Source organism: Daphnia magna, linkage group LG3, assembly GCF_020631705.1.
Source record: "Daphnia magna isolate NIES linkage group LG3, ASM2063170v1.1, whole genome shotgun sequence".
NCBI lineage: Eukaryota > Metazoa > Arthropoda > Branchiopoda > Diplostraca > Daphniidae > Daphnia > Daphnia magna.
The window spans coordinates 7,479,382-7,495,705 of record NC_059184.1 but is presented as its reverse complement, the minus strand read 5'-3'; the positions used below and the strand labels follow the sequence as shown (position 1 = coordinate 7,495,705).

The window sequence follows — 16,324 nt, the reverse complement described above, 5'->3', positions numbered from 1 at the left end:
TTTGATCAGCAGTTTGGTCTAATGAATAAGCAGAAAACTTAAAAGGAACTTGGTCTAGGCTATCGTCCAATTCGGCCATGCCGAGAATCGCCTGCAGAAAACCAAAACAAAGTTTTGTATTTAAATTTTCAGCCCTTAATAATTTTTTAGTCCGAGTAAACTATACATCAAATTAACGACCGATATCTTACCTAGAGCACTGTGGAATTCTGGTGAAGAAATATTGCGAATTGAACGAGTTACGTATATTTTGTTAAAGACACTTAAATTTCTTATGGCCTTTGCCATGTAAACGGAAAACGACTACAAAACGCATGCGTTGCCAGATTTCTGAAAATCGGATTTTCGCTTCTAATAATGGATATATTAAATGGATATATGTCCGTCTTTTCGAATGATGAAACAATATTGATAGGACTGAAAGCTCTAAAAAAAAGGCTTTCTAGAGAGCTCAGCAATGTGATGAATAGTGATCCGTTGACCTGGATAGGTTCTCAACCATTCTTGTTGTTCAGCAGCAAAGTAATTCTTGAATGGGCCATATATTCCAACGTCTTCTGGTTGAAGTACGTGAGAGCAGTGTGGAGGGAATGTTAGCACTATTATGTAGTTTTCATTGCAGTACTTCACTTCAGTGTAATACAAATGACTTGCATAGTTGTCAACCATGAACAAAACTGGATCAGATTCACAACTTTTCACATGCTTTTGAAAGTGCTGCATCGATTTAGGAAAATTCCCACCGTCCATCCAACCGCTGCCGTTAAACAAACCCAAGCTATCTTCAATGCAACCGCTTAAACTTTTTGGATTTTCTTTTTTTCAGGGGAAATTGGTGGTATGTAGCCACCTGCAGCATTGCAAAATGCAAGCATCGTAACTTTCTGTTGTCTTTCAACAGAAATAGATTGCATTACCCTTATAAACAGAAACAAAATGTTACTTTGGCGATCAAAGAAAAGTGAAATAATTCCAAAAGCGAAAAAAGTCTCACTTGTTTTACTCCCCGTTTAGCTACAACTTTTATAAGTGAAAGAACTTTTTGAGTACTTGTTTCATCACCATTGAACATTCGGGTGCAGGAAATCTTTTGTCAGCCATTATTGCTGAAACTGTTGTTGAAATCGACATAGTTGCATCCAGCAGCCCGTTCTTGGCTAGTTGCCTGTGGCTGCCTTAACGATAATCTCTGATGTCTCTTCATAAAGCCTGTGTATCAGTCTGGTACAGCACATTCGTTTTTCGCCCAGCTCTCTGGGCACTTCAAATTGTTTGCTTGAGCAAAGGTGTAAACAAGACGACGAATTTCAATTGGACTTAGTCCATGATTGCGCTGAGCAGAGTATTTCAGATAACAGACGAGTTCTTCTTCTTGTTCATCATTCACAACTGTTTTGTGATAGATAGGGGGAACAAAGGTTGCAGGAAGCATTCCAAGATGTTTCGTTTTATAATAATGATTGAAGAGCGTAGTGGCAGAAATATTGTACAATTATAGTACAGAAATATTGCAGTCCCTCGAATGCCCTTTGCTTCATTTTTTTCAATTTGTTGACAGCATCAATGATTTTTGACTGGGGAACCTTCTTTTTGAAAGACTAAGAGGCGAACTTGTAAATGTTTGGCACCAATATATTCACCTATATAATGATGTGAAAACACAAATAGTATTTCAGAGCTTCAGAACAGCCGAAAGAATGTAACAGAAACAGAAAATGCAGAAATTCAGTAACAAGAAGCAAACGCCATAAATTTGGATACATTGAAATCTTTGCCCTCCTTCTTTCTTGAATGGAAGGGGCGGGATAGTGGCAAAAACAAATGACTAACGGAAATAGGCGGGGTTTTGTAAGGAAAACCAGAATACAGTAAAAAAAATAAAGAAAATATAGTCTCACTTTCAAACAATAATTACTCAAGAATGATTTACTTTTTTTTCGCAAACATTGTAATATTCTTGAAGAGAAATGAATTGCCTATTTTCCTATAATTTTTTCAACAGATGTTATTCATCCGTTGCTGAGAAAAATGGCATTTCATTTTACACCGTGGTCTGTTCCATTTAACCGTCTTTTTTCGGTCGACTGCAGGTCGAGTGAAAGAAAAGCTTAGTTATATTTTCTTTCATATCTCGTTTAGTTTTCATTATAAACATTTTAAAAAAATCAGTGGGTAGCCAAGATGTAGCTAAACAATACAGAACAAACAAAAATATTAAAATTTATCTATTTTATACGAAATCATAAGATATACGGCAGACATAAAAAAATGTTCGGTTCGCCCCGGTCTCCCCTACTAGCCATCAGGTGTCTGAATGAGAGAAAAGCGGATTTCCAGTCGAACGATCCGATTTAGCTAATCTGGTTACTACAGGACATCCGATTGACGAATCTTTATCAAGACACCTCTCAGATAACCGAGTGGAAGAATCCAACGTCTCTTCTGAAATACTTGACGGCGATTATAGAAGTTAAACTCACCATACTGTCGAAGAACACGAAGAAAACGGAACAGCAGGCGTCCGAACTGACGGCAATTTTCAAGTCATATGTGAGACATTTCTGACCTTCCTACTCGGAGAGATTTACAACATCACCGTCTTAAGGAAACTCACGCAACTGACAAACAAGAGATGTTGAGCGATACTCCCGAATGTGCCGATTGTGGGAAAATACTTAAAACAACCTACCTCCCAATTTATTTTGGAAGCAAAGATTTCTCCTCCCATTTGGAACATCTATTACTAACCCACCAACAAACGTTTTTGGCGGAAATTCATAGCCTGGTCCTATACCGAAAAAACCTATAGTTACTTACGCTGTTCGAACCATTGATCCCGGAGATAGATTCACTTCTAACAAAAATGGACAATTTCCCAGGTGTGATCAGACCAAGCAATGTGCAGTTGATGAAGGAGATCAAACAACCACTCACCCAAGCCAAAACAAACTTGAGACAGTTGTTACCATTGAATACAACAAGCCGAGAGGACCAGCGAACAGCGTCACTGAACTTATCGCCGCCGCTGTCAAAACCCAAACGGCGTCCAAGGTCATCGCTACACAGACACTGTCGGCATATCTGTCCTTAACTCAATCGGTACCCACATCGACGACACCTTCTCTTGGATCAACAATCGCATCAGCCACAAACAATTTTGGGGGATCTGGAACAATTCTAGTTAGCTTTCCGGAACTCGCTAAAATTCCGCAAAAAATAGCTTTAACCTACAAATTACCCAATCCAAATAGCAAAATGGCCTTCTCTCTTTCCCCCACCAGAGCAGCCATTGTCAAAGAATTGGACAATTTCCAAACAATCAGCAAACCTTTTCTAGTTTGCAATTACTTTTTTCTTTCTCTGGAAGTTGGATTACCCATTTTGACTCTTAGCTGGAATCTTTTGAGAGTATAGTAGATTGATCTTGATGGTCAAACGAAAAAACAACTCAGATGTTACGTGCAAAATTTACTGATAGAGCTTTTTCTGTTTTCCAAGTCATTTTAAAAGAACATCCAGGTGACTATGCTTCCATAAAGGAATCCTTTCTTGATCACTTTCATGGTGATTTAATTTATATTGTCACGTGGTAAGTGACCAAGTTATACGAACCGGCTGGTATTCTGTACAAACAGACGTATGCCGTCAGAGTTTCCCTAATATATTGTAACGGCTAGATCAATAGCCTTTAGCCGGGTAGAATAACATGTAAAATGGAAGCAACAGCGTCCTGTAGACAAGAGCTCAAACAAAGGGCAATACATTAAAGTATCGGGTAGTTCCGCCGAGATGGTATAAAGAGAATCCAAATCGAACCACTCGGGGCAGTCTCTGTAATCCCTTTCTGCAAGTCGTACGCAAATACACAGTCTACTCTCACACCCTCGTTACATGGTGGAGATTCAAACGGTAAGCCAAAACAAACTTCTATCTGAAAAACATCCCGGGCTTGTCTAATTGGTCAGGAAGAGGCGCGTCGTGTTTAGAAACCTTTGCGAGAAACTCAACCGGTCTCGCACCTTAAATTGCTGAGACATAAGGTTACGGACGTGACTTCCTGATTAAATAGAAGGAACCCAGTGAAAGAAAGTAAGGAAAAGAGGGATGGAAGTGAATGAGTGGATAGGAGAATGGGAGCAGCAAGCGAGTACAAGGTATCGTAGCGTCACCACCGTTACCAATGGTGGCAAGAAGAAACAAGATACCGAACAGAGGCGAAGAAGAAGAAAAGGTAGACATTAGAACCACAGCCGAAGACAGCCCAAGGCGCAAGTGAGGTTTCAACAGCCAGGCTGGCAAGAGACAGCCCCCCAACAACCAAGGAGCAGCAGCGAGCGCAGAAACCAACGCAAAAGCAGCACAGAGGCACAGCAGCAAAATCGAAGATCACAAAGGACGAAACAGCGGATTCGCAGATCAGAGTCAACTAGAACGCACGGGGTAGTCGCCACAGACATCCACCAGACAACCAACAACGCAAAAAAGGACAATTGACAATCTTGCTCTTGAGATGGAGTGGGATTGGAAATCCCGAGATAAGAAAGACAACGCATTCAGAGCGGTAGACATCACCTTAGAGTGGCTACAACAACTAGTTGAGAGACTGAGCAGAGGTCTAGCAAGCAACCGCTATGGAAAAAATCTCCTCCGCCCTATTTTCTCCAGCACAAATGTAAACAGTCATCTCAGAAATAAAGACAAAACTATCAACCGGCTGGTCCCTAACACCTGCAACACAGGCAGGAGACATGAGGAAATCTTACCAAGAAACCGCGGTGACAGCGGCAGCTATCGAAAACGGCATCAGACTCTTCATTCACATCCCCATCTTCGAATTCACCAGAGCACTTACCCTCTATCACCAACCGGGCCTCCCACAGTATCTCGCAACATCACCAGCCCAACAGACATTCATTGAACTTTCAACTGAAATGGTTGGACCATTTCACCCGACGAAAAAATCAATCTGCCCTATCAGTAGAGCAGTAAGCCGAAAAAACAACAAGGGGACATGCAGCGTCGTGATATTCCTAGCCGACAACCACGGGATACAAGATGACTGCACCGTGTTAGTGTCCCCGTGGACGGGACAAGATGCCATTTACCTCGGACACCGCCGTTGGGGCCTGTCAGCAACCAACACGACCCGCCTTGTCGTAACATGTCTACGACAGACCACAGGACCGCAGTCATAAACACTAGACCTTCCCGTGATATCCATCTTCGAGATATTCATGTCCTGTACAGCACAATCAGACGACTGGATCTTCCAGGCCAGTTTCAGAAAGGATACCCACCAACAATGGATTACAAGGACCACTCCACACCTCGCCGACCTAAAGGCACCTAGACGACCACCACAACGACCACTGATCACCACAAAAGACGATATATTGATTCAGCAGACTGGATCGCGCACAGGCTCCACAAACAACCTTCTGCGAGATTTCATAACCGGCATGGTACACCAAATGGACGGGCTGTCTGACCTAGAACACGCCAGACACAACATAGACGACACGCAGAATTGTCCCCGCTACCAGTGGGTGTGGATAGCATCCTGATATTATGCATGTTAGGAGCCGGAATCGCCATCGCAGCTGACCGTACTAAAACAGCCAGCCGCCCAAAAAAAATAGAAGACCAGATACAAGCTCTGGAACATCGCTTACAACTCCATGAACAGGCCACCAGCCCAGATGAAACTGAATGAAGGGTCAACTCCTCCTCAAAAGTAGTATCACGTAACTACTAATCAGACCTTAGTTTAGCTGATCGAAACGATCAGGAAGTAAAAAAGGGGATTTAACGGCTAGATCAATAGCCTTCAGCCGGGTAGAATAACGTGTAACGGATGCAACAGCGTCCTGAGATTGGAGACAGCATAGTGCGGGGTGTCGGTAAAGTGCAGGGTGCAGGTGCAGGTTGGACGGGGGGTAAAGTGCGGAACCCGGAGTGCAGGGTGCGAAGTGCAGGTAGGTGGGTAAAATGCAGGTCCATATGCTGCTCACAGAAAGTGCAGGTTAGGTTTATTGTCTTAATAACTGGTTGTGTAATAATTTAATTACATTGAAACTTCGTTTTTTTTATTTTTATTTACTTAAAGTTCATGATCGTCACTTCCTGCAGCGGCTAGCAGCCAGCTGGGACGGGCCTGGACGTGCCTTCTTTCAGCAGCCAAATCATTCCGTCAGTCGTAATGTGTTAAAGTGCTTTTTAACATTTATAATACTGTTTCGTTGAATCCTTAATTGTATCAAATTGTTACTTTGTTAAAATATAAATCGCATTTCATGATTTAAAGGTTTTTTTAATGTCTATTTTTACGCCGTTTTAAACAAAACAATTGAATCCCCAGACACTTCTTACGCTCCCCTCCTTTTCATTCCTCCTGAATTGACCAGTAGCGTCCTTATATTTCCCCAGAGGCCTCCCACTAGAGTAATCGACACTTTAAGTAGTTTAGTTAGTTCTTGCCCAGTAGAGCGACAGGTTGACGTTATGTCGAAGAAGGAAGCCAGTGATAGTGATCAAAGTGATGATGATTCTGTTACCGAGGACCGTGCAAACAAGACTTTTATACCTACATTGGACATCTTCAACAAAGCTAATGCAATTTCGATTCAGCCTATCAATCCCAAGGGTGGGCATTCATACTTGTTCGACGGAGGTGGTAAGAGCTCTTTGATCTTTACCCTGGTTCACTCTTGAAATAAGCTTCCAATTTACGTTTGCATCAGCATGGACTCTTATTGTAGCTTGTGTCCGGTGTGAACAGGCCTTTTTTTATTTGTGGTTTCTTAAGACACCATTTAAGCAATTCTACACACCACGTGAACTAGCAATTAAATGGTTTAATTTTGTAAACATGATTCTCCTATTTATATATCCTATTATATATGATATGTGTAGATGGATGGAGGGCTGATGGATATCGTTGGCGAAACAACGGATGTCATACCTTCAATTCCGGAATACTGGCAACGTATTTTCTGTTAATAACTGGGCCGAAGAAACATGGAAAGTATTCAACGACCAGTGACTTTACTCGGTCAGTGTATTGTCATCCGAACATTCCATCTAGAAAATTTATCCGTTATTGCGGAGACGATACTGCTGTGACTCAGTTTCCACACGGCAACTCGAAATGGAAGGCAAAACTAACGACGCTGTACGTTTGTACCAATCCTGATTTATTTGATGAAATACGGAAGAAAAATGGAGCTTCTAGCACGATCTTTAGAAAACTGCTTACTGAGGGGCCAAAAGATCTAATCCGACATTTAGTCGACGCTCCATGTGATATAGAACAAGTTAGCAACATAAAAAAGAATCAAAGAAGAAGTGATCGCTTTTGTCATGACGCGTTTTACAACATCATTGACTTGAAAGCTGAAGTAAAGGAATTTATAACGTATTATCGGCTGTTTCCTAACGTGGTTGTTTTTGGTTGCAATGACGCTTTGCTCACTAAATTACGTGCAATTTTGGGGAGAAAAGATTTACCAAATCAAATGCTAACCGTTGATACGACATTTAAACTAGAAGATTTTTACTGCACTGTTCTGATTTTTGTCGAGACCGATTTGAAGAAAAACCCCTCATCCCAGTCATTTACATGCTACACGAACGCAAACTGCAGGATTGCCACGATGTTTTCTTCCGAGAAGTAGCGAAGTTGATTCCCGAACTAAAAACTCCAGAAAAGATTTTCTTTGTTACTGACGACGAAACTGCGATTGTAAATGCCCTCAAGGAACATTTTCCTAATGTTGATGCATATCGATGCTGGAATCAAGTTATATCCGACTGTCGTCGAAAACTGGCTTTGATTAACATTGGAAAACGGAAGCAGCAACAAAAATACATTGACGACATCTACACCTTAATTAGGGCATCCTCTAAGGAAGAGTATATGGAATTATTATTGAGCATGTCAGTTACTTGGGACAAGGTGAGTAACCTGATAAAAATTGAAATAGTTCACCAACATGATCATGTTAAACAGTAGTTGTCAATTAAATTGTAATTGCTTTCAGTCCTTCTATGCCTACTTCTACGACAATATCCACCCTGAGATCGATCGAATTGGTCGCTGACATTTTCTAAATATGGGGTGGATTCAGTTACAACTAACCGATCAGAGTCGTTTAACCGAGTCATGAAAGAGTTCACCGATTGGAAAGAATCAGCAATTGACGTTATGATCTTGATTCTCTATCGTTTGTTCCATTCATACGATACTCAGATAATGCGTTCGAGGTATATCCGCTATTTGCACTTTTATATATATTTTTAGCTAATTGTTTTTTATTTTTTCTAGATAAAATATCGGAGGTGAACATACCTTGTGTGATCATTTAACAGGGACTTACAACTTGGAAAAAGAGAGTCCGCAACTAAACGAGATTAAAACGGTGGATCAAATTATGAGGGATGTTAAAGATGCTGTCAAGAAAGCTGAAAAAATGGTAGGCTAATAACCCAACTTTCTGAAAATAGATCCTATCAAATTTCTATTCATCCACACTGTGCTACCTTTTTTCTGTGTTTGACATTCAGTGCCAGGACTCTCAACCAGCAGCATCGGAAAAAGTTGAGCTTCCTAATAACAAGACAGTTCTGCAGTCTTGTTATGAGCGAGCAGTCGCATTCATTGAAGGAAATAGACTTGAACTCAATACTTCAAGGCAAACATTTACGATCCACGCTGTTACAGAACCACGGTTGGTTCGGCTTTTCCCGATTGGGAAATGCTCTTGCAACCCGACAAGGATATGTGCGCATATTTTAGCAGCGCAACTGCCGATAGGATTTCATAACAGAAAAACTAAAAAACCAAATGCAACGCTATTGTTAAAGCGAAACCGACAGAATGCAGATAAATTATCTGGTCGCAAGCAGCCAAGGTATGCCGATGTTGATCGAAAATCAAAAGATGACGCTGGCAGTGCAAAAGATAACGGATCGACCCAGAAGTATACTGCGCAGTTTGTAAAGGCATGTCAACTCCATTTAATTACCTGTTACTCTCCAAAAATTTTACCTCTTCTTTTTGTGGGATTTTAGTTACTTTCAGCTTGCCGTAAGAAGTTAACAGGAATTGGGGACGCAAAAATTCAAAAAACAATTGAACAGAGCTACCTCAAAGTGAGGTTAAACTATCGATTATCTTCGGAGTTCAATTCGCTAATGGATGATTTTACCGACGAACTCGAAAGCCTCGATATCAGTGAACCACCCTACATTACAATTAAGAGACTGATCGACGTTTTTAAAAAGTATCAACCTGAACCCAGCAATACCAATTCATGCAAACCACCTTGAATATCGACTAAAGACAATGAGAATGTTGTTCCTTGTGAAGAAGTAGGATATCTTTATAATTACAACTCATTCAGTTTTGATCTATTGGTAACGTGAACACTTTCAACTAGAAAACGAGTGAGAAGACCGACGATCCTATATCCAACGTTCCTACTAAAACAGATGAAGATCAACGTATTTCCGAAGAAAGCACCTCTATTGCAGGACCCGACGATCCTGTATCCAACGTTCCTACTAAAACAGATGAAGATCAACGTATTTCCGAAGAAAGCACCTCTATTGCAGGACCCGACGATCCTATATCCAACGTTCCTACTAAAAAAGATGAAGATATTTCCGAAGAAAGCACCTCTATTAAACTAAGCAACTCTAAAAACAAAAGGCCTGTGGAGGTAGAAGATCTGACGAAACCAGCTCCCCCCAAAAAAAAAAACAAGAGAACAAAAAACAATGACAAGCGGGTCGGAATGCTTATCTTATCCAATGACATTCCTAATGAAGTTGGTCCTAATAACTGGCTTACTGATTTAAGCATCAATGGGGCGATGGGATTACTCAGACAAAAGTTTCCGGATATTGGCGCCCTAATCAGCTCTCAGTGGGGAGCCATTTTACAATTCGATCGAGCTGATTCACAAAAATGGATTCAGATTATAAACATACATAATAACCATTGGGTGATGGCTGCTCAAGGTTTCAGAATCAACCCGAATAACGTGTTGCTTTACGATAGTCTCGATACAACTGAGCCTCATCCTCACGTTGTGTATTGCATCGCTCAACTATGCAAGACACCAATCGGAAAGCTAACTATATCTCTTATGCCATGTCAAGTGCAAAAATATGGATTAAATTGTGGGGTATATTCAATCGCATTTTCTACTGCCCTTGCTTTTAATTTGAATCCATCTGAAATGCGATTAGACACTGCCCGTATGCGCGATCATCTCAGAGAGTGCCTCTTGTTAAAAAAAATGGAGCCCTTCCCCGTGTTAAAGTCCACCATTTCATGCAAAAATTGGAGGCCTAAAAAAATCGTATCATTTGATTTATTTTGCAAATGTCAGATGCCCTGGTTCGATCCAGACTGTGTCGTAAAAAAGTAAAAGTTGCTCGTTGTTTGTAAGACATGCAAACTCTCGTTTCATGATGGATGTGAAAAAATATTCAAAGAAGGCTTTTAAGTCTACTAAAGTGGATTGGATTTGCTCAACTTGTCAGAAAAATTATTGAAGGCCCTTAAGTCTACTAAAGTGGATTGGACTTGCTCAACTTTTCAGAAAAATTAATTTTTTAGTTTATTATAATTTCCAATCAACTGCCTAGTGCCTACTAAGATGTTAACCCGAAAATACAATCAAGTTATTGTTTTAATCTCTCGTTGTGTTGAATTTCATTTCATCGCGATTCAGCGCGCAACAGAGTGTAGAACCTAAATAATTCCTAACCTGCATTTTGGTGTTGAATTCCAAACCTGCATTTTACCAAGGGGGCCGCTCGGTTAAGGAAAGTGCAGGGCCCCTGCACTCCGGGTTCCGCACTTTACCCCCCGTCCAACCTGCACCTGCACCCTGCACTTTACCGACACCCCATAGTGCGTGGTGGTCTGTGACGAATTTTATTGGGCATCCGAAGATGAACTGTCGGAATTTCTTGATCGCCCAAATGAGAGCCAGGCACTCTTTCTCCGTTTTGGAGTAGTTCTGCTCACTGCGTGACATCAAACGTCTTGGGAATGCCAGGGGTCTCTCCGCACCATCCTGTTTTTGGAGTAGGACCGCTCCGACGCCGTAGCCGCAGGCGTCTAGGTGTATTTCGAATTCGGCCGTCGGATCCGGGTATGCTAGTGTGGCTGCGTCTGCTAACATCTGTTTCAGCTTGTCAAAGCGCTCTTGGTGTGTTGGCGTCCAGATGAACAGCGAAATTTCTCTGGTTAGGTCAAACAGGGGTTTGTTGCCTCGGCAAATCCTAGTATGTGTCTCATGTAGTATGAGCATAGCCCGAGAAAGCTTTTGATGAACTTGACTTTTTCCGCTCGGCTTGCTGTGGTTGGTGGTGTGGGGAAGTTTTTCACGGCTCTCACATTTCCGGGGTCAGAGCTGCCATTTGGCAGACGTATCATTTCACGTTCAGTGAAGAGGAAACTGAACGGTGAGAGGACGCTGAAGAGGAAGAAGGATCGGGTGAACACGGAGAGGTGCAGCCGGAGTGGAATTTCACAGATTTTAGAACAAGATCCTCGAATACCAGCAGCTGTATCCAGGGGGGACGGACGGACGGACGGAGGGAGGAAGAACGGGCAGCCACAGGCAACAACGCAACAGCAAGCGGGCACAAGGTACGCGTAATCAAAACCCAATCACCACCCACCTTCGGGGAGAGAGACGGGGAGGACGTCATGCAGTGGATGCACAGGGGAACAAGGGGAACAGCCGATTGCTTTACCAGCAGGCTATTATTCCGAGCGGAACAGAACTATTCCATTTCGGAGAAAGAGTGCTTCGCCCTGTTATGGGTGGTAAAGAAGTTTCAAAGCATTATTTGGGGAAAGTGGTGACGGACCACCACGCTCTTTGTTCGTTAACAACGAAAAAGGATTTGGCTGGTAGATAAGCCCGTTGTGCATTGTCCATACAGAACTATCAGCCCTAGATTGTTTATAAAAGTGGACGATACCATGGGGACGCCGATGATCTATCTCGGTCATGAGAATCTCGATCGAATCCGTGACGAAGAGGACCTGCTACCCGTATACACGAAAACATGAGAGGAAGAACGTCGTTGGAAGAGGGAAATGCAAGGAGCAGCCCCGGGATGGATGGAAGTGCGCAGACACCTGGTGCTTAGTGTAACCCATTTCCCTAACCCTAACAGTGTTCACTCTTAGTTTGTGCATTTGTGTAGTTTGGCTGTGTTAAGACCAGAATCCCCTAATAAACAGAGGTGCAGGATACACCTACCTGCTAGAGCAAGGCAAGACCTAACGGGTTATTGGGTTGTCCATGGATGTAATAGTGGAGTAAGGGACTAGGAGGCGGGTACTGTTTAGAGATCCTTGGGAAGTGTTACCAGCGGGTACGGTTACCTTAAATTGCTTGGGCATAGGACTACAGTCCCAGCCAAACTTCCTGTCCCTCTGTTTTCCTTCACTGCCCGGGGGAGACCTTGCTCTGCGTCGGTTAAATTAGGCGTACGGGGGTACGTTGAGACCGGAGAGTCGTAGGATTTCGGTTTAGGGGGTAGATGAATTTGGGTCAACTTAGGTAAAGTAAGCGGATGGGGGATGGAAGGGGATCAAAGCGTCAAACAAAAGGGGAGTAAGGGCGCATGAAGAGCAGGGGAGTGAATTAGGGTTAAAGCCGAAGATCCCAACGGGATATTGCGTAGACGCAGGGACTCAGACACCCGTGGTCGGCCGTTTAGTTTCGAGCCGCGGAGCAGAATCCCTGAACCCGGTCGAAAGAGCAGGTGCACAGACCCAGGTGGTGTGTAACTACCAAAGGTGGTGGTCGCAACACAAACCCCGGGATAATGGGATAGGAGAACAATCGGTAGTCGAGCCGGGAACTTGTGAGATAGTAGCTGGAAGAAAGCGGGCGTCGACGTGCCCACTTCCTCTTGGCAGTAAATCTGCCAGTATAGGCGATTTAGTTGAGATAGCAATAGAAGAAACATTTAACGCCAAATCCCTTCAGTGGGAGATTTGCGCGAGATTTGGTCGGAATCGAGAACCTCAGAGGGGAAGAGCGCAGCGAATACCTAGGTAGTTTAAGCTCCGAGGGTGGGAGCGGCCCGAGTGAGTCATCGGAAGATTCACCAGTAGAGACTTCGAGTGACGAGGAGGAGTCGAGCAGCGGAGGTTTCTAGTAATACTAGCGCTCCTTTTCCCCGTGCCACCGTTAGCGATTGCCCAGCGGGCACCGGTGCCTCAGTTAAAACACCATGCTCCTCCAAGTTTCTTCGCAAAAAAGAGGAGGAGGCGGCCGATTGGTTGGAGCGCTACGAGAGTACCGCTAAGTACAATGGCGCGGGCAATGGCCAACGAAAAGGCGGAAAATTTCGGAATGCATTTAGATGGAGCGGCACGGAAGTGGTTTCTCTGCTCGGGAGAACCCGGCGATTGGTAGGATACGCCAGCGGTAGCAGTGTCACCTGGAGTAGCTGCTGTCCCGGCGGTACCAGGGTTGCGAATGAGATTCCTCACGGAATTTCAATCGCAGCACTATGGTCTCTATTAAGATGCTAGGCTGCGACAGCGAAAATAGGGGACTGAGGAGTCGGAGATAGAATACTTTAATGACGTAATCCACTTGTGTCTTAAGGTAGATCCTAGGATGTCCGAAGAGGCAAAGGTAGATTATCTTTTTCGGGGGTTAAAACCCACATTATTAGAGAAAATTTGGATTGTTAGTCCCAAAACATCCGCATAGTTTTTTGCAGCCCTAAAGCTTCATACTGAAGCCTCGGAATTAGCCATTCGACCCAACTGGGCCATCAGTGTCTTGGGAGCTGCGAAGGGTGGTACGACACACAAGAAGAAGGCGAAAGACAAATTGCGAGAGTTAGTTCTCGAATCAAAGGCTGAAATTGCTGAGTTGAAGCGGGCATCCAAATCCTCAGCGTCATCAGTTAAGCGTGAGGGAGTGAGGTCGCCGCAGAACTCAAACTCGTTTGAATCGCGAACGTCTGAGGGGAAACCGATCTTCCATAGGTGCGGGAAAGAAGGCCATATCGCTCACTATTGTGAAGCGGGGAAAGGAAATGACAAGAAGAAAGAGCCTTTACCCCACAGGCAGGATGGGGGGAAAAATAATCAGCAGGAAGACAGAAGACAATGTCAACGGGATAAACGGAGGGATGATAGAAGATATGGGTCGCGGAACGATAGGCGAGGAGATTAGGAGCATGAGAGAAAGAACGACGTACGAGATGGTGGTCACGAAAGCCGAGAAAATGACTGAATGAGCGTCGGGATGGTCTCGATGGATCAGGACGAAATCGAAGAACTCGCGGTTCTTCTTATAGATTCTTCGCGGTTGATTACTGAAATAGTAACCTGCCAGGAGATGAGCATCCGAGCCGTGATCGACACCGGAGCCGTGGTGTCAGTGGCGTCGCTGAAGTTTTAGCGGAAAATACAGGCGAGCCGATCGGAGTGGAACGGGCCGTCTGTAGTGATGGTAAATGGGCAGAAGGCTCCTTCGTTATGTGTAATTGAGCTGGAAATTGAGCACCAGGGAAAGAAAGCCAATGGGCGAGTAATCGTACTCGAAATGAAAGGCATCGAGCTTTTGTTGGGGAATGATTTCCTTAGCCAGTTTAAGAAATTGCCAATTTATTATGACACAGAACGCCCACGAGTTGCTTCTAGGGAGTCTAGCTGGCGATGCGGATGAAGAAGTAGGAGACAGCTCGCTTCCGAAAGTGGTTACCAAAAAAGGAAGAATGCTTCCTCCGAGGGCCATCGTGGCCGGATGATCGAGCCCTCTGATCATCTCTTGCGGGTTATGGGAGTTACGACTGGAGAGGTACTAGTATCAGCTGATCCCTTACTAGACCGTGTACTCAACATAAATTGGCCAATCGCCAAACGTATTTGCGGGAAGGTACTGTGTAAGGCCGGATGAAGATCATTGATTCCTTTGTGGCACCCATTGAAGAGGCGGCACAGCCAAAGAGGGTAGAAGAAGGAGGTGCAGCCGTCATGATAATGTACGAATGGGTGGTAGCCGCGAAGTGTTTAAAAAACAAGTCTTGGTGGACTTCCCTGCCACCGACGCTGAAAACTTAGTGGACATGCTCGAAGAGTTTAGCACCTGCTTTACGTTGAGGGATGGTGAGCTAGGGATGTGCCAGAAGGCTGAGCACCGCATTAATACGGAGACCGCTGCACTAGTGCACCAGCCACCCAACAAAACCACGTGGATAGAAAGAGCGATACTCCAGGAGCAGGTAGAAGAAATTCTAAAAAAGGGTGTGATCGAACGCTCAAGCAGCCCCTGGGCCTCGCCAGTGGTATTGGTAAAGAAAAAGGGTGGAAGTTGGCGATTTTGCGTGGATTATCGCCGGTTGAACGCCATCTCGGTAAAGGACGTGTACCTTCTGCAGAGGATAGAAGAAACGTTATCTCGTATGGGAAGTGCTTGTTTATTTAACATGATCGACCTTGAAAGCGGGTACTGGCAAGTATCCATCGACGAGGCCGACAAAGAGAAGACTGCGTTTGTGACTCCTGACGGGCTTTACCAGTTCTTGGTGATGCCGTTTGGTTTGGCCTTGGCCCCGGAGATCTTCCAACGGATGATGGATTTAGTTCTGGCTGGTCTTAGGCGGACTATATGTCTCTTATACCTAGATGACATAATTATCTACGCCGTGGGAATGGAAGAACATCTTATCCGATTCTGCCAAGTTTTGACCGCTCTAAGAAGTGCGGGTTTAAAGATAAAGCTAGTCAAATGCCAGTTTGGAGCCAGTGAGATTAAGACTCTCGGTTATGTAATCAGTGGACTGGGATATAAAATTGACGGGTTTGTTAATTTTCTCACCCCATCTGCTTTCAACAAATTCTGCAAAAATTTTGAATTTGTGCGTAGCTTCGTGGGGTTATGTTTTTACTACTGTTGGTTCATCCCTCAGCTCGCCCAGTCAGCAAAGCCACTGACGGACTTCTATAAAAAAGAAGGTTGTTTTCCGTGGAAAGCTCGAAAGGAAGCAATTTTTCTTGCGTTGAAGGAGTCTTTGGCCCGAGCAGCAATCCTAGACTAACCCGATTTTAGTAGGCCTTTTGAAATTCACCCCGACGCGTGTGATTACGGCTTAGGAGCCGTACTGCTACTACGCGTCGACAGTGTGGAAAGGCCACTAGCCTATGCGAGTCGACTCCTGTCCAAGAGTGAAAGCAACTATTCGATAACCGAAAAAGAGTGTTTGGCCTTGGTGTGGGCAGTGAAAAAGTTTCGCTGTTACGTTTGGGGGATGGAGACTACTATAACTA

General features: G+C 43.9%; 2 pseudogenes; both read left to right on the top strand.

Annotated features, from left to right (window-relative positions):
* The first annotated feature begins 4,510 nt into the window (after window positions 1-4,510).
* On the top strand, window positions 4,511-5,713 carry LOC116918644 (annotated as a pseudogene).
* Window positions 5,714-7,785: 2,072 nt separating this feature from the next.
* LOC123466414 lies at window positions 7,786-10,560 on the top strand (annotated as a pseudogene).
* Window positions 10,561-16,324: the final 5,764 nt, after the last annotated feature.